Source organism: Bufo bufo, chromosome 4 (assembly GCF_905171765.1).
Source record: "Bufo bufo chromosome 4, aBufBuf1.1, whole genome shotgun sequence".
Lineage (NCBI taxonomy): Eukaryota > Metazoa > Chordata > Amphibia > Anura > Bufonidae > Bufo > Bufo bufo.
In genome coordinates, this window is record NC_053392.1 from 501,532,014 (window position 1) to 501,556,250 (window position 24,237).

General features: G+C 40.4%; 1 protein-coding gene across 8 annotated transcripts in view; it reads right to left on the reverse strand.

Annotated features, from left to right (window-relative positions):
* Window positions 1–20,481, reverse strand: part of SLC8A1 (solute carrier family 8 member A1) — a 518,651-nt gene extending 498,170 nt beyond the window's left edge. For all 8 annotated transcript variants that reach the window (XM_040429629.1, XM_040429627.1, XM_040429625.1 and 5 more), the window contains exon 1: window positions 20,415–20,481. The gene's annotated coding sequence lies outside the window, so the exon portion shown is untranslated. The remainder of the gene's footprint in view (window positions 1–20,414) is intronic.
* Between the last annotated feature and the right edge of the window lie 3,756 nt (window positions 20,482–24,237).

A 24,237-nucleotide genomic window follows, 5' to 3' on the forward strand; every position in this document is an offset into this window, starting at 1 on the left:
CCGTACCGGAGATGTAATGGAAATATATCTCTTATACTTGGAACTTCTGGCTTTTTGTTCTTTAATCTTCTTATTGAATCCACGCTCACTCCGTGCTACCAGACGCGTTTCAGGGTCTACACCCCTTCCTCAGTGGCCACCGAGTGAGTGGATTCTCACTCTTTTAAAGGTGTTGTCCCACCCACAATTGTGTTCTTTTGTGCTTGACTCAATATGTGGGGTGGATTTTGATTGCTGATAAATCATGTTAAAACATATATAAATGACTTAAAATAATAAATATAACATCCCCACATGTAATGCTGTGTAAAAACACTAAAAAAACAGCTCTGGATGAAGACTGCAAGGTCAGATTATCATTTTGGGAAAAAACGCATCAAAACCGCATCAGTGTGAACTGCGTTTTGCATGCGTTTTTTATGTAATTATCAATTATAGGGTCTAACAGTATTTCTAAACGGATAACACCAAAAATAACATCATTATATAATGTGTTCTCCGTGTAATTTCATATTTGGTGATCCTAAATATATATATTCCCAGATTGGGTAGTATGTCGTGTAGGGGAGGAGCCATTGAAAAGTTGTCTTTTGCCAAGATATTTCTCTCACCCAGCATGGGTATATGTAAAATGACACCCCAAAACACATTCCCCAACTTCTCCCGATTACGGAGATACCAGATGTGTGACACTTTTTTGCAGCCTAGGTGGGCAAAGGGGCCCATATTCAAAAGAGCACCTTTCGGATTTCACAGGTCATTTTTTACAGAATTTGATTTCAAACTCCTTACCACACATTTGGGCCCCTAGAATGCCAGGGCAGTATAACTACCCCACAAGTGACCCCATTTTGGAAAGAAGAGACCCCAAGGTATTCGCTGATGGGCATAGTGAGTTCATGGAACTTTTTATTTTTTGTCACAAGTTAGTGGAATATGAGACTTTGTATGAAAAAAAAAAAAAAAAAAAAAATAAGCATTTTCCACTAACTTGTGACAAAAAATAAAAAATTCTAGGAACTCGCCATGCCCCTCACGGAATACCTTGGGGTGTCTTCTTTCCAAAATGGGGTCACTTGTGGGGTAGTTATACTGCCCTGGCATTTTCCAGGGGCCCTAATGTGTGGTAAGTAGGTAAATGACCTGTGAAATCCTAAAGGTGCTCTTTGGAATATGGGCCCCTTTGCCCACCTAGGCTGCAAAAAAGTGTCACACATGTGGTATCGCCGTATTCAGGAGAAGTTGGGGAATGTGTTTTGGGGTGTCATTTTACATATACCCATGCTGGGTGAGAGAAATATCTTGGCAAAAGACAACTTTTCCCATTTTTTTATACAAAGTTGGCATTTGACCAAGATATTTCTCTCACCCAGCATGGGTATATGTAAAATGACACCCCAAAACACATTCCCCAACTTCTCCTGAGTACGGCGATACCAGATGTGTGACACTTTTTTGCAGCCTAGATGCGCAAAGGTGCCCAAATTCCTTTTAGGAGGGCATTTTTAGACATTTGGATACCAGACTTCTTCTCACGCTTTGGGGCCCCTAGAATGCCAGAGCAGTATAAATACCCCACATGTGACCCCATTTTGGAAAGAAGACACCCCAAGGTATTCAATGAGGGGCATGGCGAGTTCATAGAAATTTTTTTTTTTTGGCACAAGTTAGCGGAAATTGATATTTTTAATTTTTTTCTCACAAAGTCTCCCGTTCCGCTAACTTGGGACAAAAAATTCAATCTTTCATGGACTCAATATGCCCCTCACGGAATACCTGGGGGTGTCTTCTTTCCGAAATGGGGTCACATGTGGGGTATTTATACTGCCCTGGCATTCTAGGGGCCCTAAAGCGTGAGAAGAAGTCTGGAATATAAATGTCTAAAAAATTTTACGCATTTGGATTCCGTGAGGGGTATGGTGAGTTCATGTGAGATTTTATTTTTTGACACAAGTTAGTGGAATATGAGACTTTGTAAGAAAAAAAAATAAAAATTCTGCTAACTTGGGCCAAAAAAATATCTGAATGGAGCCTTACAGAGGGGGGGGGGGGGGATCAATGACAGGGGGGTGATCAATGACAGGGGGGGTGATCAATGACAGGGGGGTTGATCAATGACAGGGGGGTTGATCAATGACAGGGGGGGTGATCAGGGAGTCTATATGGGGTGATCACCACAGTCATTGATCACGCCCCTGTAAGGCTTCATTCAGACGTCCGGATGCGTTTTGCGGATCCGATCCATCTATCAGTGCATCCGTAAAAATCATGCGGACATCTGAATGGAGCTTTACAGGGGGGTAATCAATGACAGGGGGGTGATCAGGGAGTCTATATGGGGTGATCACCACAGTCATTGATCATGCCCCTGTAAGGCTTCATTCAGACGTCCGGATGCGTTTTGCGGATCGGATCCATCTATCAGTGCATCCGTAAAAATCATGCGGACATCTGAATGGAGCTTTACAGGGGGGTGATCAATGACAGGGGGGTGATCAGGGAGTCTATATGGGGTGATCACCACAGTCATTGATCATGCCCCTGTAAGGCTTCATTCAGACGTCCGGATGCGTTTTGCGGATCGGATCCATCTATCAGTGCATCCGTAAAAATCATGCGGACATCTGAATGGAGCTTTACAGGGGGGTGATCAGGGAGTCTATATGGGGTGATCACCACAGTCATTGATCATGCCCCTGTAAGGCTTCATTCAGACGTCCGGATGCGTTTTGAGGATCGGATCCATCTATCAGTGCATCCGTAAAAATGATGCGGACATCTGAATGGAGCTTTACAGGGGGGTGATCAGGGAGTCTATATGGGGTGATCACCACAGTCATTGATCATGCCCCTGTAAGGCTTCATTCAGACGTCCGGATGCGTTTTGCGGATCGGATCCATCTATCAGTGCATCCGTAAAAATCATGCGGACATCTGAATGGAGCTTTACAGGGGGGTGATCAGGGAGTCTATATGGGGTGATCACCACAGTCATTGATCATGCCCCTGTAAGGCTTCATTCAGACGTCCGGATGCGTTTTGAGGATCGGATCCATCTATCAGTGCATCCGTAAAAATCATGCGGACGTCTGAATGGAGCTTTACAGGGGGTTGATCAATGACAGGGGTGTAATCAATGACAGGGGGGGTGATCAGGGAGTCTATATGGGGTGATAACCACAGTCATTGATCACGCCCCTGTAAGGCTTCATTCAGACGTCCGGATGCGTTTTGCGGATCTGATCCATCTATCAGTGGATCCGTAAAAATCATGCGGACATCTGAATGGAGCTTTACAGGGGGGTAATCAATGACAGGGGGGTGATCAATGACAGGGGGGTGATCAGGGAGTCTATATGGGGTGATCAGGGGTGATCAGGAGCTAATAAGGGGTTAATAAGTGACGGGGGGGGGGGTGTAGTGTAGTGTAGTGGTGCTTGGTGGGACTTTACTGAGCTACCTGTGTCCTCTGGTGGTCGATCCAAACAAATGGGACCACCAGAGGACCAGGTAGCAGGTATATTAGACGCTGTTATCAAAACAGCGTCTAATATACCTGTTAGGGGTTAAAAAAAACACATCTCCAGCCTGCCAGCGAACGATCGCCGCTGGCAGGCTGGAGATCAACTCTCTTACCTTCCGTTCCTGTGAGCGCGCGCGCCTGTGTGCGCGCGTTCACAGGAAATCTCGCCCATCGCGAGATGACGCATATATGCGTGACTCTGCGCAGGGCTGCCACCTCCGGAACGCGATCCTGCGTTAGGCGGTCCGGAGGTGGTTAAAGGGGAGTACATACTTTCCTGTGGAAAAACTTATATCTTTCAAAATAATACCAAATGCATGTGCTAAAAACACTATTTGTAAAAAAATAAGCAACAAAAAACACGATTAAAATGCCAAAAAGACTAATTCTGGAGTTTTTGTATATTTTTGACCTAACCCCCTCCCTCCAGCCAGAGGTGTAACATGACCAGCATGCACTTTCGATAATACCAGTGTCTTCTTATGTGGCACAAGGGTCTTTTGGGCCCTCAGGCTCCTGGGCCCGGTAGCGACTGCAACCTGTGCACCCCCTATAGCTACACCCCTGGTTCACAATATCATATAGCTAGTACCACAGCACTCGTCATTTAATATTACGCAGAGTGTTATTAGGTGTTCTTGCATTGCAAGACCACTTACTGTTATCTCACATATATATTCTTCTTATTAACGCCAAATTTACCACCCTAACTCCTCCCACAGTTTTTACACTACATAGACAGTAATATACAGAAACGTGCAGATTGTTAACGATTGGTGTGCTATTACTTTGTGGAACGTTTCGCCGAATGGTTCACGAAATATCAGCAATTTTGGGGGCGAAATTGGTCCCATAGGAATGAATGGCGGAATGTTCAAAACTAGAGTGGGAGCTGACAAAAAATAGAGTGTGAGCTGAAAAATCAGGACATGATTTCTAAACTGCCACCACTCCCTCATTTTCAAGCCCACCTACACAAATCTTATATCAAAACGTTCAGCTATCCCTGCTGCCAAATGCTAAAAATGTCCACGGCTAAGCCATAGTCCTGATAGTTTTCACAATATGACCGTTTGTTTGCAACTCACGCCGCCCATTGACATTCATTGAAACTCCACTCTAGCCACCTCAAATTTGAAGGGCAATTTCAAAACTGCGACTGTGCCTTCATTTTTAATATTTTAGAGACATACTATGCATCAAAATGTAGGTATGGGTTTGGTGATTTTTACAGTATAAAGCTCCTCTCTGTAGGATTTATAATTTTTTTTAACTACAACCGTTTGAAGATGGCAACCGCCAGTGAAGTGAGCAAGTTGGAGCAGTTTGTTTTTAACCGCTCTTCTCTGCCCTTGCTATAGAGTGAGTTGCCAAGGGAACCCAGGTGTGTGAGCAGCTAGCAGAGTGACAAAAGCTAGATTGTGAGCTGAAAAATCAGGACATGATTTCTAAACTGCCACCACTCCTTCATTTTCAAGCCCACCTACACAAATCGGCTGCTAATGTTTTTATAAATGTATGTTTTAATGTAACTGTGAAGCACTTTGGGCAACAACATTGCAATTAAATGTGCTATATAAATAAATAAAAGTTGAAATGCATTTCTCACTCTATCAAGCTTACCATGTGCACTTTTTAAATTTGATCAATCAATTGGTTAGTGTAATGTTTACTATCTTTACTCACTCCAAACACTCCACACAGTTACTCTGCCCACTTAATAAAGTTACTCTGCCCTGTCCAACCTTTCCACAGTTACTTCAGCAACTCCAACCACACAACAGTTACTCAAGTCACTCCACCCAGTTACTCCGCTCACTCCAGTTGTAGACTACTGGTGGAGGCAAGAACACCACACAATTTCCCCAGAAATGGTAGCTTTTCTAGTTGATGTATATAGTCACAATAATTCTGGAATTCTTGTGATTATATGTATCAATAAAACTTTTTGCTTAATATAGACTGAAAAATGCAGTGGTACAGGGCCCAATTCATGGAATCATGGGGTCCCCAGCAGTCTGACCCCTGCCAATCAGACACTTGTCCCCTATCCTTTACATAGGAGATAAGTTCATGTAATGGGGCAATACCTTTAATAATAAGCACTGAGCTCTGTCCACAATATGTGAAACTGTGAAGTTTATATTCTGGACACTGTAAAGCTTTCACAAATCCACATGATCTTAAAAGCTGAGACTTTCAGACACACTGTGCAAATTCCCCTGTTAACCACAGGAAGCATTGCTTAACTGTAAGTGAGTGAAATATTTGCTATGTTTGTTTCTAACACTCACTTTTGGCAACTGAATTTCTTTTAGTTTATTCCATGTTGTAAACATTAGTGGTGCATCTTCAATTAGAATAATGATATTTCCCATTAAGTGCTTTAATGAACTTACAAAGAGCAAACTGGGGAATTCCAGGTTAAAATGAGATTTATAAGTTAATAAGATCCATCAGGTCTATTAGATCCGTAATGACTCCTGTAAAAATGTACACCATATGGCACCAGTCAGTGTGTACAGAGCCTTATTCCAATGTATTTTTTAGATTGGAGATGTCTGCCTTAGGAAAAGAAAAGACCTGCATATAAATGCAATCTACCAACTTGCTGAAGCGATTCTTCTACAGTAAAAAAACAAAAAAAAACCTATACAATCAGTATAACTGAGACCTAATAGTAAATGGATTAAAAGGGTTGTCCAGGCGTTTTAATATTGATGACCTATCCTCAGAATAGGTCATCAATATCAGATCGGCGGCGGTCTGACACCCGGCATACTCGGTGATCAGTTCTACTGCTCAACTTAACAGTACCTCCTCTGACTACCCTCACAATGCACTATTCCATGTTATGTCTGTTATACAGAGGAGGGGTCTGTAGCATTTGGAATTAGGGGCTGCAGAATATGTAGAGCCACCTCTAAACCGTATAGGCCTTCTGTGGGAGAATAGCTTACTCTTCTGTGAGGAGTCCTCATTTTCTGGGAGTAGGCAACACTATGAAACATATATGAGATAAGATAGACAGATAGGAAATAGATAGATAGATAATAGACAGATAGATATAAACAGACAGATAGGTCGATAGACAGATAGATAGATAGATAGATAGATAGATAGATAATATATATTTTTAGCATACGCTGACTGTCGCTTGTACGCATGAGGTTACAAACCTTCTGTGGTATAGTAGTGGCGTCCGCATGTGATGTGCGGTTTCATAGTCACATGCATACCTGCTCCAGATACTAACTGATTGCCCTTATTACAAGGGCTGGAGCGGAGCATGCGCAGTTTTACCCAGCAGACGCCACTGAATATATACACATGAGACGCACATCTCCATTATGATGATCTTGTAAGTGTTGATATACACCTAAACAGGTGTTTGATTTTAATCACTTACAGGTGATCAGAGAATTCTATGTGTCACTATGTATATACTATACTCTGTATATTATGAATTATCAACAATTACTATGCACAGGACTCACATGTTTATGAAATGATTTTTATTATCTATCATGCACATTGTTTGATTTTTCCATGATGCACATTATTTGATTTGTATCATGATTTTTATTATAATTATGGTTTTGATTGATCATTGATGATGATTAGTGATGAGCGGGAGGTGCCATATTCGATTTTGACAAAATTCGCGAATATTCGATAGAATATTCGTCTCATATTCGTTGAAATCGAATATTCGGCATTATTCTAGTTATCGCGATTAATATGCGATTTAAATAATCGCGTATTGCAATTTTAACTTTAGGCAATTTTCCTATTGGTTTGATATCTAGAATTAGCGGAGATGAGGAATATGACGAATGTATTCGTCATATTCCTCAAAACGAAGATAACAAAATATTCTCCATCTTCGTTTTAGCTCCATATTAGTCAACTTCGCTAATTCTAGCAATCAAATAGGAAAGTTGACTATAGAGACAGCTGTGTTTAATTCGCTATGCGATTATATTACTTAGCTTTTTTTAAAAATAAATAGAATAATTATAATAATTATCAAGTATTATAATTATTCTATTTATTTTTAAAAAAAACAAAGTAATATAATCACATAGCGAATTAAACACAGCTGTCTCTATATTCAACTTTCCTATTTGATTTCTAGAATTAGCGAAGTTCACAAATATGGAGCTAAAACGAAGATGGAGAATATTTTGTTATCTTCGTTTTGAGGAATATGACGAATACATTCGTCATATTCCTCATCTTCGCTAATTCTACCAAGCCAACCATAGTAAACCAGGTCTAAGTTGAAATCGCAATGCGATTACTTCAAGTTATATTAATTGCATTGCGATTTCAACTTAATTCTCACATCTGACAGTACATTCTAGTATGGAGGCGTTCCCATGGTGATGGGGACGCTCCATAAGCACGGAAGTCGGCAGAAGTGGCAACGGGCACTGACTGGAGCAGCCAGGAAGCCAGGAATCCTCAGAACATGTAAGAACTACTTGTGGGAAGTGGAAAAAAAAAAATATAACAATAAAAAAATAAAAAATAAAAATATTCTAAATAACGAATTTATAGCGCTATATTCGAAACTTCTCGAATTAGCGAAGTGCAGATATTCGCAAAAAAAATTTGCTATTTGAATATTCGCGCTCAACACTAATGATGATCCCTTCCACTTTGCCTTTATAGATGAATTGTATGCACTGGTCACATTGCTTGAGAAAGGCCTCATTGTGTTGGGCTGAAACATTGCGAGTTGGGTGAATAAAGCGGTCCACCTATTTCCCACCATTCTGGAGTGCTGCCTCAATCTATTTCTTTGGATATCAATAGGCTTAATTATCTACGACCTGGAGGGATTGCACCCCCTTTTGAACCAATTTGACTTGTGCTGCTGTTTTTTCTTATTTTTATAGATAATAGATAGATAGATAGATAGATAGATAGATAGACATATAGTTAGAAGTCCTTTTTTTAGAATTGAAAATTAAAATTAAGCAATATGCTGAAAATACTTACCGTATTTTTCTCTTTATAAGACACACCTGATAATAAGACGCACCCCAGGTTTAAGACGATGAAAATAAGAAAAAACTATTTTTCATCAGACCTCATATCAGCCCACATAGTAAGACCCCCATCAGACCTCAGATCAGCCCACAATGTCAGACCCCCATCAGACCTTATATCAGCCCACATAGTGAGACCCCCATCAGACCTTATATCAGCCCACACAGTGAGACCCCCATCAGACCTTATATCAGCCCACATAGTGAGACCTGCATCAGACCTCAGATCAGATTAAAATAAAAACCATCTCTTACCTGTCCTGCTCCGCGGCTCCTCTCCACCTCCAGCAGAAGTTGCGCTCCCCTGTCTTCCCGGCCTGTGCTCCTCTGTCACCTGACTGCGTGCAGCGTCAGGTCATAGTGCGTGCACTACGTCCTGATTCTGTACGCGGTCAGGACAGTGCAGCTCTGGCCCCAGGAATAAAGACCGGGAGGGTAAGAATTACAAGCGCTTGCAGCACTTCACTCCCTACTCCCGGCACCTAAAGCATACTAGTGAGCGTTTCCATCACAGCCATTTTTACCCCACTTTTGGAGGAAAAAATGTACGTCTTATAAAGCGAAAAATACGGTAATTCTTCTGAGAACTGCATAAAGAGACTTTACATAATCCCACGCAGGTAGGTTTTTATCTGGCAACAACAACAGTATGGTAAGAGGTAAAACAAATAGCCTGACATGATAACATTACTTCTGATGAATTTGGTCTTTGAATTCCAGCAAGGAGCAATAATAAATATGTTAATCACAACATTATTGCAGAAATCATATTCATCCTACTTATTACTATCATCCACATTATCCTCTTCCTTCGCTTGTCACTTAGAATGTGTTGTACTGCATTATTCATTTCAATATTGTTAATATTTTCCTCATGATGCTAAGAATTGCATTTTAAAAATGAGCACTTAGGGGGTCATTTATTAAGCTGAAATATGGCTATCTTATATTAGGCATATCTTAGGCGCAGATTGCGGCGCAACAGTTAGTTGCGCTGAAATCTGCGACTTCTCCCTGCTCACACCAGGGCAGCAGGCCCGTCTCATTTACCATTTTCTACACCTGTACATAATTTTCTAAATGTAAGACAGCGCAGAAGTTGTCTTACATTTTCAACTAGCGCTGGCCTCTTCATAACTTCGGCAGAACCACACCCCCTTACTTGTTATAAGGGATGGTATTGCTTTATAAAGAATTTGACTATTATTGTTTTTTGGGAAATCTGTTGTCCTGAACTCATTATGAGAATGGTATTGGCTCAATTAGTTGACTTTAGGAAAGGACAAAGAAGTAAATGCTAAACCTGCGAAGATACAAAGTAAATTATAGGAGCGACACCAGGGTTGAGCTTATTGAAAATAATGCCCTGGGCAACAAGCAAAGTAGAATTCCCTCTTCCTTTCACTTTCCATGTTTTTACAGTTTTCATTGTAATATCAGCTGAAGCGAAACAGCCAGCATAGTATCCCCGCATAATGCACAAAACATATACAGTATCCAAATAATACTCCTGTAAAGGGCCAGCATGATACTGTCATATATGTAGTTCTCACATAATAATACATTTAAATTCCCAAATAACACCATCATACACTGAATGATATTGGGTTGACACTGGGTTTTTACTTTCTTGGAGGCTCCCTAGAAACCAGGCAAGGGAAACACTTTAGAGTAATTCAGGAATATAAACGTTCTTTCTAGATAATCAGCATATATAACTGAGCAGCTCATTCATCGGTTGATCGGCATCTTTCATCATGGTAAAAGATGCCCAATTATAGGCAGTACATCTCCTTGTGTAATCACAGATCAGAGATGTGCTGCAAATCAGTGCTGTACATAGAGAAGTAAGGTCCCGATAGCAAGGATGAAACCAGGCCCCCCACACAGGTGTCACGCTCGTGTGTGGGAGGAAAACACCACACCGAGCATAGGAGGGAAAAGGGGATACCGGAATAAGGCCTGGAAACTTGGCAAGGGAAATGGACACCTCCTAGAGAAAACCCTAACTCCAGTCCTGACAGACTACTAGTATGAACAGGCCCAAAAGGTATGAAAGTTCATACACCGGATACCTAGAATCCTACCTCGCCCTATAGGACCGTGGAACTAATGTCAGGACTGAGTCTACCTGTTCCTCCAAAGGGAAGGACGAACAGGGGTCTCCCTCAGGCCTAATGACAAACAACAGGGAAAGACAACACACATATATATATATATATATATATATATCTATATATATATATATATATATATATAAAATACAAAAGGGAAAGGAATCACTTAACTTCAATGAAACTTTGGTAACACCAGGAACTCAGCCGAGAACCAAACACAGGCTAACAGAAGCTATAAACCGCAAAGCATAGTGGGAGAAACAACCATAAATAGAGAAGGTAAAATGACCACAATAGCCACACCAGGGGACAGAAGGTGCAGCAAGCACCAGAAACAACACAGATGTAATTTGATCCAAAAGGAAAACATGTCAGATAAAACCACGTGTTGCCAGTCTCACAGATCTCCTGCCACCGGTCGCGGGAATGTCCGTATGTCTTGGCACGTCCGTGACAACAGGACAGAAGGGTTTCTGCCTAAACCCCTTTCAATGACCCTTGGGCCATTTTTCCACTGCCTTATTTGCTAAAAGTTGTTCCTTTAGAGCAGGCATGTCCAAACGCGGCCCTCCAGCTGTTGCAAAACTACAACTGTAGTTTTGCAACAGCTGGAGGGACGCAGTTTGGACATGCCTGATTTAGAGGGTAGGATCCTGACCAAGTTTTCACCTCCAGTAGAAGAAGAGACAATCTCAACTGTGCCCCCTCTTGCCCTGGACCCCATATCAGTCGCATCGTACACCCCTGCTGCCAATAAAAAAATAGAACAGAGTGAAGGCGGAACGAACGCGCTAGCAATCATTCCTCCCACATTCAATTTGCATGAGCCTGCATAATCAGGCCGGAGCAAACAAGTGCCAATTGACGTGTTATGTTCCATCGGCACTCGCATTGCCTGAAGATCAGGCAGTGTAATACCACCCTAAGCTACCCACTGTAATTATTTTGTCTCATTATGAGACTTGAGTTGGCGATAGGGATAAATGCTGTTAATGAAGATCAACTCATCTTGCATCTTAAACCTGGCCACCAATTAAATCATTTAGCAATGCTTGTGCTTAAAGAAAATGATCACTAGGATAGGTTACCTTTAGATTAGAGCATCTGTTAAATGCACAGAGACAGTGTACTAGTGGGTACCAGAGGGACAATTTGTGCGGTGCGCATCACAGGAATTTTTTTCCATACTAGGCCATGCCTCTAACTCTGCCAAAAGCATAATTACTTACTCCTTCACAACTGCAGCAGCTGGGGATCGGTTAGGTGAGTGCAAGTTCCTTTATTTTTTTTTACAACATGTGGATCCTACGGGACAATTTTTTCTTGTCCTTCAATATCCATTTAAATATTAGCACATTAATCATTGGATTATTGATATTTTAAGGTCCAAATAACACAAAATAAAGTTATGATATAATGATAAAGTTATGATATAATATACAGGTAGAAACCATAAAGACACTTTAGTAAGCAGCAATTTAGTAAATTTATTAATGCAGATTTATGCATTTATTCCTCAGGTCAAAAAGAGGGACATTTAAGGATCAAAGAGGAACAGAGAGACTTGGGTCCAAAAGAAGGACACTTGGGAGGCATGCAGGAGGTAGAGAAGTGTGCCATGACCCCATAGAAAAGTGGATTACAGCCTTTTGTAGGTTGGGAGCCACTCACATACAACACATGCTGAAGAGCCCCCTTTAGTATAAAAGGGTTTTTCCGAGATTTTTATACTGATGACCTATCCTCAGGCACCTCCCCCAATAGCAGTGCAAATTCCTACTTTCTCATCTATCCTCAGGATAGGTCATCAGTATCTGATCAGTGGGGGTCCGACATCTCAGATTTCAGCCGAACAGCTGTACATTGTATAGTGCAGGTGCCTTCTCAAACAGCTGATTGGCGAGGGCCTTGGGTGTCAGACTCCCCCCCCCCCCCGATCAGATACTGATAACCTATCATCAAAATCTCATAAAACCCCTTTAAAAAGGGCAATGTTTATTAGAATTACGACTGACTGATATGACTTTAACGCTTGTTTAATGTGCCAGTGATATATTTTTGATGATGTTATCATGTTCTAGTAACGTTATGATCTGACTGGTGCCACTACTGCGTTATAGGATATGCAGCTGTCAGTGGGTGATGAGGCGCATACATGTGGCTCCTGTGCCTTGGGCCAGAGTGAAAACTATAGGATTTAAGGATATTTTTTATACATATAGCTAGGAACTTGGAAATAAATAAAAAAAATTTGACAAACATTCTAAAAGAAATATATTTAAAGGCTATTTACACCTTTTGGGGCAATTATTTTATTATTGCATTAGTATTCTTTTTGAGCTAAAAATCTTTTTTTTCTATTGGGCTTTATTAAACATTTTGAGCCTCTTTCTCTGTACTGCCTTAGGTTTCTCTAGTAGCAAGCTCTGTATTTATACTGTTTCACATCAGGCAGTTCAGCTGACGGCTCCTTATCTCTGATCGCTGACCTTGTAAACTCTCATTATAGCTAAATTCTTATCTTAGTGATAAGAATGTGGCTTAAGTAAGTGTTTTTGAGCTATTGGAAATTTAGAGATAAGGTTCATTAGATGACTGTCACAAAGTGAAAGTACAAGTCACACAGCTAGACAAATAGTTAACCCTTTGTGACAGAATGGCTGAATATTTTTAATAAAGATGAATTGAAAAAGTATTTTTTAGCCCAAAATGAGTAAACTGCAATCATAAAAAATTGCTGCCGACCGTGTACATACCCTTTGACATAAAAACTTGATTTAAACAATAGGCCATTTTCTGATGACACATTCCTGGACAGCACTGAAACAAGAAAATGAAGACTACCGCCAGAAGTTACAGCTATCCTCTTCACTGTGTAGTGGATGTGGATCAGATTGCAGCCGAATGGAAATGTCAGCAACCAATGGATTTAAAGCAAACATAAAGGCACTGCACCTAGAATAATGTGTTTTGCCATGAATGCTACAAGAACATCTCGGGAATATCTTCAGAATGGTGTGATTTAGTGCATCACTTCTTATTGCTTCTCACAAGGCAAGCATTTTTCTCCCCAAACCAGGGTTGCTGTAAGATATTTATTACAATTTGTTTACGCGTTGGGATGACAAATGCCTGACTGAGTAACTGCATTGCAGAGGAGCACCAACATCTTTGGCTTCCCATCCCAGATACCATAATATTTCTATCCATTTGGCAATTTCATAGCACTAATGATGCATCATGAACTGTTTGCGGTATATACAGCCAAGCTTTTAAATTAAGAAAATGACCATTGAGTATTATTAGATAGGACAAAAGTCACCACTGACAGATTTCTAAAAGGGCTTTCTAATGACATGCACATCATCTGTATAAATCTCTTCACAAGATAGACGGATATATAGAGCGCACTCTAATGAGTATTTGTACTGTGTATATGGTACATATAGTAGTAGTTTTTCATTGTCCCATTCTTTATTGTTCATATATAGCATCACATTTTGATATTTTTAATCTTTTAATCTACATTACAAAGACAATGCAGGCACTACTAACTTTTATATCACATCTGACTTATTAAAGAACAGGAAATTTCTAGCAGGTCCAAATGCAAATCAAGACTTTATTTAAAGGGAAATGTCATGTTCAACATGGTGGTTGAGCTGCACACAGCATGTTATAGAGCAGGAGGAGCAGAGCAGATTGATATCTAGTTTTATGGAGAAAGATTCAGTAAAACTTGAAATTTATGCATTTAAATTCCTGCTCATTCTGAGCTTTGGAGTCAAGGAGTCGGTCCTATCAGTGATTCACAGCCTTCCCTCTATGACTGTGTATCAGAGTTATCAACCAGAATTTTTCTGTCCACAAAAAATCACGGACACATCAATTTTTTTTTCACGGACACAGGAAAAAAAGTCACCTATTTTTACGGACTGTCCAGAAATGTCTGTGTATACAGAGATGGCTGTCAATCACTGATAGGACCACCTCCTTGACTTCAAAGCCCAGAATGAGCAAGAATTTGAATGAATAAATTTGAAGTTTTACTGAATCTTTTCTTATAAATCTATAAATAAATCTGCTCAGCTCCTTCTGCTCTATAACATGCAGCCTGTTGCTTACATGACATTTTTGTGGTGACAAGTTCCCTTTAAATGCAGCTGCACATGTGACGTTTCGGTTTGGAAGGACCTTCATCAAACTATTGCTGCTCTAGCTGAGTAGGTAGGAAGAATGGTAACAGGGGAAAGTAGTATGTCCACATTATATTAAGGTATAACATAATATGGATATACTTTTCCCTGGCGCCATTCTTCCTACTTGCTCATCTAGAGCGGCAATATTTGTTGAAGGTCCTTCTGGACCGAAACGTAACATGTGCAGCTGCATTTAAGTAAAGTCTTGATTTGCATTTGGACCTTTGGAGTGCTAGAATTTCCTGATTCATGCTCTAGGGTGGGATCCCTATCCTAAGCACCCATTAGAAGTTGCGGAGTGCCACAATATCTCTACCGTATTATTAATGAGCATTTAGTTACAGGCTTTCTATGGGGTAACTGAGCCTTGGCATATACACTCACCTAAAGAATTATTAGGAACACCTGTTCTATTTCTCATTAATGCAATTATCTAGTCAACCAATCACATGGCAGTTGCTTCAATGCATTTAGGGGTGTGGTCCTGGTCAAGACAATCTCCAGAACTCCAAACTGAATGTCAGAATGGGAAAGAAAGGTGATTTAAGCAATTTTGAGCGTGGCAGGGTTGTTGGTGCCAGACGGGCCGGTCTGAGTATTTCACAATCTGCTCAGTTACTGGGATTTTCACGCACAACCATTTCTAGGGTTTACAAAGAATGGTGTGAAAAGGGAAAAACATCCAGTATGCAGCAGTCCTGTGGGCAAAAATGCCTTGTGGATGCTAGAGGTCAGAGGAGAATGGGCCGACTGATTCAAGCTGATAGAAGAGCAACGTTGACTGAAATAACCACTCGTTACAACCGAGGTATGCAGCAAAGCATTTGTGAAGCCACAACACGCACAAACTTGAGGCGGATGGGCTACAACAGCAGAAGACCCCACCGGGTACCACTTATCTCAACTACAAATAGGAAAAAGAGGCTACACCAAAATTGGACTGTTGAAGACTGGAAAAATGTTGCCTGGTCTGATGAGTCTCGATTTCTGTTGAGACATTCAAATGGTAGACTCCGAATTTGGCGTAAACAGAATGAGAACATGTATCCATCCTCTGATGGCTACTTCCAGCAGGATAATGCACCATGTCACAAAGCTCAAATAATTTCAAATTGGTTTCTTGAACATGACAATGAGTTCACTGTACTAAAATGGCCCCCACAGTCACCAGATCTCAACCCAATAGAGCATCTTTGGGATGTGGTGGAACGGGAGCTTCATGCCCTGGATTTGCATCCCTCAAATCTCCATCAACTGCAAGATGCTATCCTATCAATATGGGCCAACATTTCTAAAGAATGCTATCAGCACCTTGTTGAATCAATGTCACGTAGAATTAAGGCAGTTCTGAAGGCAAAAGGGGGTCCAACACCGTATTAGTATGGTGTTCCTAATAATTCTTTAGGTGAGTGTATAGTAATGTATGTGTTTGCTCATACTGTTCTTATTGAAACATTTGCTTGTTAAAGGAACATTTCCACCAAACCTTTTTAATTTGAATATTCTATGTCATTTTTTAATACTAAAAACAGGTGGATAGTTTTTTGGATATAATTTTTTGAGGTCTGCCTGTGTACCTTACTCTTTGTTTGGACTTTTAGCACAGCAAACTGTCGGGCTTAAAGGGGTTTTCTGAGATATCAATATCTGATCGGTGGGGGTCAGACACCTGGGACGCTCGCAGTAGGGAATTGGACCCGAAACACATATAAAGAAATGTAGTCATCTCAGAGATAAGCTGTCATTGTAGATCCCCCCTTTAAGTAAATGGCAAAATAAGAAGATGAATAGTAATAGATATAACAAGTATAGTATACAAAGGAAATGTGGACAGGATTACATAACAATGAAGTATAAAAAGGACCCACCTCCTATCTACACCATTTTATTCTGTATGAGTGTCGTGTCCTCATGCAACAGTGTATTAGCATTACATACAATTGTACCTCAAGGTAAAGAATTATCCTTCTCTCTAGCCCCAATTGCATTTATACCTCATTAAGATTTTTTTTATTTATTGTGGAAATAGTATATATGAGATACGGGAGGGATACACAACATAAACTAAAATGAGAAAACCCTTGGTTACTAAGCTACTTCAAATGTTGATCTAGACATGAAGATATGTCCAGAACGAAATGTACAAGTATATACGTATACTGTAGCATCCACTGGATAATTGCTTTAAATGATTGTAATGCCCACTGACATTTATTACTGGCAGTGATATTCATAAAAAAAATAGCGCAATGTCGTCATGATGTTTGTCAGAAGCCTTCCTTGCTGAAAGCCTGTATAAGAATGAATGTATTCCTCCTGTGCAATTGTCTAATCAAAGCCATCTATTCAACTGATTAGTCATAAAATAGAAATGACAGTGAGTAACTGCAATACATCAGGGTACACATTGGAGGGTGTTTTTTTGCTTTTTGCATTTAGACTGTGAAGTTATCAGCAGGACCAGTTCTCTTAGAAAGAGATTATTTCCATTGACTCATTCATAGTGAGAAGAAGACAGCATCCATTATTAATGGACAACACAGTGAGGCACAAGACATAAATGGTAAGTTAAATATTCACAGTTCCTAATTATCTGGAGCCTATGCACAGCTGCTATGAAATGGTATCCATAAGTATAGAATGAAGAACATGCGGGGCTGCAAATTAAGCAGTCACATCATGGTACCTCAGGAGGTCCGACAACTCTTCTGCCACATAAGAGACACAAGTACGCATGTTGGGTTACAACTAGCACATGTTGGGTGAGGGATTCAGGAGCTTTAAGTTATGTCTCTTGGCACATGGTATGATGTCTTTGGTTACTGGCAAATTCATAGGTCAAAAATGTGCTAAAGTCTTTACTTGCATATGTCAGTTATGCAGGAGTCTGTGTTGCTTTCATTTGCCTAAAATGTATCAAATGTTTTACTTTCTACTCCACCCATTTACTGTAGTACAAGTATGACATTTTTGGTGAATTTTGATACAGTTGCAGTTGGTACTGGCTTAAATCAGCTTGACAGGCTAACCACGAACCTGGAAGGAGTAGTGTAAAAATGCTAAACTTTTGTGCAAATAAACTTTTTGAAGACAGAATTCTTCAGGGCTTGATAAATTCCCATCCAAAGTTTAATGGGTTTGGTGTAGAGGAACTCAAGTGGCATGTACAGTTCTCTGACCTTAACCCCATTGAACACCTTTGGGATGAATTAGAAGACTGGTACAAGCCAAATCTTTTTTGTCCTCAGATGCTGAATGGATACAAATACTCTGCAGAGGAGTAGAAGCTGTTATACCTGCAAAAGGGGATCCACCTCCAAGCTCATACACAGTTGTGGTCTACCTTATCTGTCTTCTTGCCTCAACATGTCCCAAAATGGGTGGCACGAGATGACCGGCTATTTGTTTATGTGCAGCCACCAATTGATTGAATTGTGACTTGCCTGTCAAGGGTTTTGCCATGGTGTGCTATTGTATTGAATTTGTTTAATGAGAAATTGTTTTTTCTAAAGAGCTTCTCTGGGAATTAATAAAATAAATTACCCGAACATAAGTAAATATTACTTTATTATAAACACATTCCCATATAGCTTTTCTTATATAGAATGGCTTGTTTACTCAAGGGTGCAACATACAGGGGAAATAAAATGGGTGCTGCTAGCATCAGACTGAAGTCCCTTGGGCTCACCAGAGGAAATTATTCTGAGGGCCCACCCTCTGTGTATATAGGATCTTAAATGCCCTTTTTTTTTAGCGGTCCATTATTGTCAGAGCTTAGGCCCACCAGGGGATCCTCTGGTACTTTGGTGGGCCAGTCTTACCCTGGGCACTGCCCCATTAGCACATACAAGAGCTGTCCTAATAGTCCAAATAACACAACTAGACAGGTTACTTCAAAGAAGTTAGCTAAAGAGCTGTCTCAGCACTTCCCACTGCTCTGGCTGTCATGAATTGTGATCTTACATACAGCTAATAAGATATCAGCTGTATGTAGAAACAGACCAAAGTAAAAGTACAGTTCCGAGAACAGCCGCCGGGGGCCTTCATCGGGCTGTTCTCGGAACTGCCTGCTCCCGGTGACTGCATTTGATTTCAGACTGGCTCCTGGCACAAGCAGGCACAGGTAAGGGCTTACCTGTGCATCGCCGGACGGGTGAGTCTACCTTACTAAAGATGGCAGCCCGCATGTGTTCGCTGGCGAACACTGCAAACTGACCATCACTGGTGGACATATCTGTAGTTTGGTCTCCACCTGCTTATGGCCATTTAGTGTAGTAGATCACTGTCATTCCACAATATTTTGGTGCTTCACTTTTATACTTTTAATTCTAAGGAAACCTCTTTTCTTCAGCTGGAATATTTGTAGATGTTTTATAAAATATGATGAGAAAAAAAGGCATTTTGAACATTGGCATCTGTAAAATGGTCATCATGGGTTAAACTAGTCGATGGTAAATGCTCCCAGAAACAAAGAGTTTTAGGGACTTTTGTACACTGTATATTGAAGGGGTTATCCGACACTAACTAATGCCCCCTCCATATGCTGGGCCCCTCACTCTAATTCTACTTCCCTGGCTCCCCGCGCCCTGCACTGCTCCTGGTACCCACAATGCTAGGGAGACTTGTCCCTGTCACTGCCTGCCATTGGCTGCCCCCCCCCCTTCCCGCAGGGCAGCGCAGGGAGCAGGAAGCTAGGTAAGTAGAATTAGTGTGAGGGGCTCGGAATATGGGGGAGAATTTGTTAGTGTTGGATAACCCCTTTAAGCCTTTATGACGATTATACAAGCCCATGTATAAAGTTCCAGCGAGACATTGAATATTAATGTAAGGTTTAACTGCTCATTAAATTAACTAGAACTATCTATTTCCTGAAGAGATCCATGTCAATGTTTTATAATTACATTTCCAGTAGTTATGGCATATGGAGAAGAATGTTTTCAGGTTTTCAATATGCCCTAATGTGGAACATATTTCTCTAGGATGCAAAATTCGATAAAATCAAGGACAAACAAATCATTAACTGGTAAACACTGAATAAAAGAAACTATTAAAAAGTTATATAATGAAACAGGCTGGCAGCACTGTACAGAATAAGAGCCTCCATCAGCCAGTGGGTTGAATGGTGGAATGGAAAAGACCCTTAAACGGGACCTGTCACCTCTCCTGCCAAGCGTCAAGTCAACTTTTTGCTACATTTGTGCTATGAGATGGCAGAGCATAAAAATAACACATTGAGATTGTTAAGTTTCTGATATTTGATTCATAGTTTTCCACTGATCATTTCCTCTCCAGAACTGCTACTATAAGTATATTTTGAAGCTTCCACTAAAACTGACATTACAGCCAATTTTCCAGAAAATTCAAGGCCAGCAGCCTTTATCTATCCACTTTTCTTCTTTTTTATCGCTGTTATTGCTTTTGGCTAAAGGAAAGGAGAATGGGAAACACAGTAGAGATATTCTGGTGGAACTTATGACTCCTTCTTTCCACATGAGGAAGAAGTGAAGGAACAACTCACCCTTGATGTTTAAAATTGCGATGTCTGCGTTATACAGCATCCGATCCTTATAAACAGCAATTCCTGGCAGTAAAGAAAAAAAGAGGATTACACGATTTTACTAGAAAAATGACAAAAGCAGCATCATTTTATCATTCTGCTGTAAACCAGAGAGTAGAAAACTGCAATGCCCTCAAATTGAAATGAACTGGAACATAGAAAGTCTCAAGATCTATCACTTTAGGAGAACCATTGGAAATTGGTAATTTATTTGTAAAGGTTTAATAATTGGAAGTCTTTAAAGTAAATAGGTAACATCTGTTAGAATTGTGAGGTATGAGTGTATGTCTAGGCCTACTTGACTAATCAAGCTCTATATATTTCCTATCAATGGAATATTACTTGAAGGAATAACTAGAGTTATAGGGAATTGGTCACCACATACCTCCATAGTAACCTAAATGACTTTTCAGATGTCCACTTGCCTCCTGATTCCAAAACAATTTAGCCCATCACAATCAGTGGAAATTGATGATTTTATTATATGCAAATAACCTTGTGCAATGAGGGTGTCACCATTGCACCTCGTTGCACCAAAAGCCCCATTCCCTTTTGCTGTTGGCCAAAATTCCCCAGTTTAGAGTGACAAAGCTAGGCAGTGGTGACGTAATCTCTCCTGGTGCTGTATTCTCACCACAGAGATTGGGGCATGTGCGGTACAGGCCTGATGCTTGCCAGGCAGAAGTAGTCTGCACTGCGCATGTGCCAATGACGTTGCTCTACTGGAAAAGATGGACGTCAGCATCAAGTCTCGCTGTTTGACCCCATCGGTGCATGTATGTACAGTACAGACTCCTTCTCCCTGGAAAGCATTAGCCATGTACTGCCTAGCCCTGTCCACTCAAATTGGTGGTTGTTGGGGGTAGGTGTTGATGGGTGGCTTTCATAAAAGCTTCAATTTCTCTGGAATGAAGGCCACCAATCGGGATAAGGGGAATTAGCAGGCAAGTGCACATCTGAAAAGTCATTACTATGAGGGTGTGTAGTGACAAATTCCATTAAATACTCCTAAATGAATTGGATTCATTATGAATTTCAAAAAAAGTAATCCGACAAATGAGTCCAAAGTTTTTTTTATTCGTTTCCGATAGAATCATGCAAAAACAGTTCCTACAGTAGCACCATTTTGCTGTAAATACTGGCAGGTAAAAACATGTGGGTGGAAGAAGAAGGAAGATCATATGACAGTGGGAGGAAGTAAAGGGGAGAGCTTTCCCTGATTGGCACAGAGGTTGACAGAAAGCCTGATCAGCCAATCAGGGGCAGAATTCAGGAAGGTTCTTTGCTGAGAATGTCATTCTGAGTTCAGCTTCTGACCTGGAAGGGTGACATGTGGCAGTGTCTGACAAAAATCTATTACAGACACAAGCCACTAACGTAGTTTGATAAGGACACTATAGAGAGAAAATAGGTGGATATAACGAAGTATATTTTAGGGAAAGCTTTGAGGGAGTGAGGGGCTGGTCACCCAGTTTAATACAGCTACTGGATGGCAGCTAGTTCTACATTACAAAACCTCCAGAAAGAAAAATAAACACATTTTTTTCTGTATATGAACAGACAAGTAAAAAAAAAAAATTTCTATGGTTCATAGGCTTATTACCAGCACCCAAATAGGATTCTGCTGCAAACTGTGAATAATTGCACATTATATATATTCCATTATAGCAAAAGCATTTTACAGAAATAACGCCATTATTAAACCCATGTTATTAAACATGTTGCATTATAGCAAAAGCATTTTATAGCAATCAATAATGCCATTATTATACCCGTGTTTATTACAGCAAAAAAATTTTATAGCAATAAAGCCATTATCATATTCATGTTATCAACGCATTGCATTATAGAAAAATCATTTTACGGCAATAACGCCATTATTATACCTGTGTTATAAAATGCATTGCATTATAGAAAAAGCATTTTAAGATAATCAATAACACCATTATTATAAGGGCTCATTCAGACGGCCGTATGCTGTCCGCAAAAATACTGAATGCTATCCGTTTTTTTGCGGATCCGCAAAAAAACGGATCTGCAAAAAAACGGATAGCATTCAGTATTTTTGCGGACCCATAGACTTCAATGGGGCCATGTCCTGATTTTCACGGACAAGTATAGGACATGTTTCATTTTTTTTGCGGATCCGCAAAAAAACGGATAGCATTCAGTATTTTTGCGGACAGCATACGGCCGTCTGAATGAGCCCTAACCTAGATATGCACTTGCTGACAGTGCCCCATCATGCCATTGCTGCTGTCTGCCTGCCTACCATCATGTTCCATACTGTATGGCTACTACTGCCTCCATCATGCTACTGTTTCTGTCTTCCTGCCTGCCATCGTGTTCTGTACAGCATGGCTGCTGCTGCCACCATCATACTACTGCCTCTGTCTGCCTGCCTACTATTATGTTCTGTACTGTTTGACTGCTGCCATCATGCCACTGTCTACCTGCCTACAATCCTGTTCTGTACCATTGATAGGAAATATTAAGATGTTGATTATCTAAGTACACATCTAAAAAATCATTTGGATTACTATGGAGGTATCTGGTGACAGATTCCCTTTAATGGAATACCAAATATTGGTGGGAAACATTGGATCATTTTCATATACAGTACAGACCAAAAGTTTGGACACACCTTCTCATTTAAAGAGTTTTCTTTATTTTCATGACTATGAAGGCATCAAAACTATGAATTAACACATGTGGAATTATATACATATAAACAAGTGTGAAACAACTGAAAATATGTCATATTCTAGGTTCTTCAAAGTAGCCACCTTTTGCTTTGAATACTGCTTTGCACACTCTTGACATTCTCTTGATGAGCTTCAAGAGGTAGTCCCCTGAAATGGTCTTCCAACAGTCTTGAAGGAGATGCTTAGCACTTGTTGGCCCTTTTGCCTTCACTCTGCGGTCCAGCTCACCCCAAACCATCTCGATTGGGTTCAGGTCCGGTGACTGTGGAGGCCAGGTCATCTGGCGCAGCACCCCATCACTCTCCTTCATGATCAAATAGCCCTTACTTTCAAAGTTTTCCCAATTTTTCGGCTGACTCACTGACCTTAATTTCTTAAAGTAATGATGGCCACTCGTTTTTCTTTACTTAGCTGCTTTTTTCTTGCCATAATACAAATTCTAACAGTCTATTCAGTAGGACTATCAGCTGTGTATCCACCTGACTTCTCCTCAACGCAACTGATGGTCCCAACCCTATTTATAAGGCATAAATCCCACTTATTAAACCTGTCAGGGCACACCTGTGAAGTGAAAACCATTTCAGGGGACTACGTCTTGAAGCTCATCAAGAGAATGCCAAGAGTGTGCAAAGCAGTAATCAAAGCAAAAGGTGGCTACTTTGAAGAACCTAGAATATGACATATTTTCAGTTGTTTCACACTTGTTTGTTATGTATATAATTCCACATGTGTTAATTCATAGTTTTGATGCCTTCATAGTCATGAAAATAAAGAAAACTCTTTGAATGAGAAGGTGTGTCCAAACTTTTGGTCTGTACTGTATGTGGGATTAGGATTTCTGTTTTCTATTAAGGGAGTTATTTGCTTTGGACAATAACTACGTGTTAGAAGGGTCACTTTACAATAAGCTGATCACACAATGTCCTGATCAGTTGTTCTGAGGGAAAACCTGGCCGTAAATGTTTAATTTCCCAGCAGCACTACCACAGGGGACTTTGTGTAATGCTGGATAGGTCTCCCAGAGATACTCTTTGTAACTGCTCTCCACTCTGGCTAAGAGATGAGGATCCTAAGAAGAG